Below are 3,364 nucleotides of genomic sequence, written 5' to 3'. Positions count from 1 at the left end.
TCAGCAGAGCAGGCTGGATCCCTTAATATGATTACCTGGGATTTGTGGGCTGATGACTCTTTCTCCCAGCTTTATTGGGTACATTCATCTCCACAGAGTAGATATTCCCGGAGACCACTAATGCTACTGGCCAAACAATGGGCTACCATTAATTGGCCTAACCCTGCTCATCATGGGCTTCCCCCGTGGCTTGGCGGTAAAGAATCTGGCTGCAATGCAGGAGCCACAGGAGACTCGGGTTTAATCCCTGCGTTGGGAAGATCCCCTGGAAGAGGACATGGTAACCCACTCCAGTATTCTTGCCTGGAGAATCCCCATGGACAGAGAAGCCTGGTGAGCTACAGTCCATAGGGGTTGCAAAGAGTCGGACATGACTGAAGCGACTTAGCACGCATGCACATTCGCACTGCTCATCATATAGGAGGCACTGCCTCCAGCCCGAGACTCCAACACTGCTGAAGCAGGGGTTGTACTGACAAGTGTGCTTTAACCAAGGTCAACTGTGTTGAATTTGTTGTGTATCTGTATTTAAGACATCCTAGAGACTTCCATGGCAGTCTAGTGGTTAAGACTCTGCTCCCAATGCAGGAGGCATGGGTTCCAGCTCTGGTCAGGGAACTAAGATCCTTCATGCAACATGGTGTGGCAGAAAAAAAGACATCCTACTATGAGCCTTATATGCTATATATGACCTTACCATTTTTTAACCTTTTAAAAACACACCAACTTGAGATATAAACAATATGGAATACATATCACCTATTTTGAGTCTGTAATTCAGTGGTTTTAGTATATTCACAGAATTGTGCAATCACTTCCATAATAAATTTTAGAACATTTTCTTTACTGTCAAGAGAAACTCCATACTTATTAGCAGTCATTCTCCATTTTCCCCAACACCCAGCCCTATGAAAAGGGCTGTTGTTTTTGTTTTAGTTGCTGAGTTGTGTTTTGTAACCCTGTGGACTATAGCCTGCCAGGTTCCCTCTGTCCTTGGAATTCTCCAGGCAAGAATACTAGAGTGGGTTGCCATTTCCTTCTCCAGGGGATCTTCCTGACCCAAGGATCGAACCTGTGTCTCCTGCATTAGCAGGGGAATTCTTTACCACAGAGCCACCAGGAAGCTCCAGGAAAAGGGCTATTTTGTTTCCATAGAATATTTTCCTACTTTGGATATTTCATATAAATGGAATCTTGCAGTATGTGGTCTTTTGTGACTAGCTTCTTTGAATTACCAAGTTTTCAAGGTTTCAAGATATTGTGACATATCAGTATTTCATTTCTATTTATGCCAAATAATATCCTGTTTTATGGCTATGCCACATTTACCCATTCATAAATTGATGGACATTTGGGTTGTTTTCACTTTTAGCAGGTTATTTCTCCATGTTTCATCTTATTAATCTATAAAAATGGGAGTTAGCAGCTGTCTGTTTCAAAGGATTACTGAAAGTACACATGGAAAATATGAAATCCATTCTAAACTATAAAGCACTACATACATGTAAAGACATCATTTTGATATTTATATGAGATCAATTAAGCAGTGTTGGGGCCAGTGTAATTTCCCTGAGCTTGTGGCCTATTGTTGGTTAACTCAGGGGAATTAGGTGCTATCTCTTCGGGTTTGATCTCTACATTACGTTGAGTCCATTTTGCTTTTTCCCCTAGGTAATGGACTGTATCTTTTAGCCACAGCCTATCATCTCATTAGCATTTGTTGCTAGGAGACCAGGTTAGAGACTGCTTAGCTCAGTGCAATCCACAAGCCAATGTAGAAAATCACCAGAATCACAGGATATTTAAACATCAAGGCAGTTCCATTTCATCCCAATTTTTAGCAAGTCAAGGGAAAAGGGCTGAAGCTACAGGTGTTCTTAGGGACCTTGCTTTACCAAGTATCTTGCCAACTCCCCCTTCTCTGATTTTAGGTTTGCTTTCCTTTACCACTCACACTCATGTATGCCAGGGTGACTTTTGTTTTTCCCGACTGCTTAGCAAGTACATGTGCTAAGGTAATGCAAAAACATTTTAATATTAAAAAACAGAAAATGAACTAAGAAGGATAACTTGTTGCCATAATAAGTACAAAGATTCCAAAACCCCATTTAGATGTAGACACCATTTTACTCCTACCACCTGCTGTTGTTCAGAGGCATTTTACAGCTTTAAAGTCTGTGGGTGCAAGAACTATAGAGGAGAAAGGCTGGGGTGATCTTCTAGTTTTCATCTTCATTTTATCAAAGGGGTGATGACTGGATTATCTAAGAATGACTGTTTCCTTTACCACTAGTAACTGCCTGGAGCATAATTTCCCCTTCAAAGCCTTGGTAAGAGCAGCTGGGGATAATGAACAGTGGTTAAAAGATGCTTTGTTTTACATCCAGCAAAAAGGATCATTAACACCTCAACTGTTTTTTTACCAAGCCTGTGGAAGGCTCCTGCTGCTGTTGATAATCACAGTAACCCTCAGGGTAGCAGGGGCAAAGGGGTGGGTAATTCACCAGAAAATGGTATTCACTGATTTGGATTACGTGCACCACTGCTCCTCTCCATTCATGTGCTTAATTAAGAGCTGACTAGTACAAAATAAATGAAACTGCAATTCTTCATTGGAACTATCTGGGGAGTAACAGAAATTTTGCAGGGAGGAGGGGTATATGCCAGAAAAACCGCATTATTCTCTATTATACTTCTCTTCTAGACTTTGTCTTAATGTCACATCTGATTCTGAAGGGGGAAAGACTTATGAGTCCAAGAGACATCCTATTGATATGGTGATACAGGAGAAGGAGGGGGGAGTATAGTTTCATCTTCATTTTATCAAAGGAGAAATAAAGGCCAGGAGCTGTGACCAAGATAATATAGCTAGTCTAAGGTGCAACTCCAGTCATGCCAGGGAAAACCTCAGAAGGACAACAGAGCTATAGTTGGCTCAATCTGATTCACAACATTATTCCATATCATTCAAAAGTTCCTGTAAAAGTCTTTCTAGTGACCAGCTGCTTGATTGCCTGGGGGTTATTTCCATTTGTTCAGTCCCTCTGGTACAGAAAATGGAATTGCTTTCTTTTGGTTCAAGTAGGCAGGTCTGGATGGAGGGAATTGAACTTAGTTCACAAAAGGTGCCAGAATCCACACTCTTTAAAAAATACATATAAAGTTAAAGTAATGAGTCAAGGTTCCAGGTTTCTCAAGCTCATGCTTCCTCAACTCCGTCTCCACCTCAAGGTAATGGCCAGGATACTCTCATTAACTAGTTAAGACAGGTGAAGAGAAATCCTTGGTGGGGTCTCTAATTCCCACAGTCCTTTTGATTACACTTTCCCCATAAGCTTAAAATAAAAAAAACATGAACTCAAGG

Source organism: Bubalus bubalis, chromosome 3 (assembly GCF_019923935.1).
Source record: "Bubalus bubalis isolate 160015118507 breed Murrah chromosome 3, NDDB_SH_1, whole genome shotgun sequence".
Classification (NCBI taxonomy): Eukaryota; Metazoa; Chordata; class Mammalia; order Artiodactyla; family Bovidae; genus Bubalus; species Bubalus bubalis.
This window is presented reverse-complemented; position numbering follows the sequence as displayed.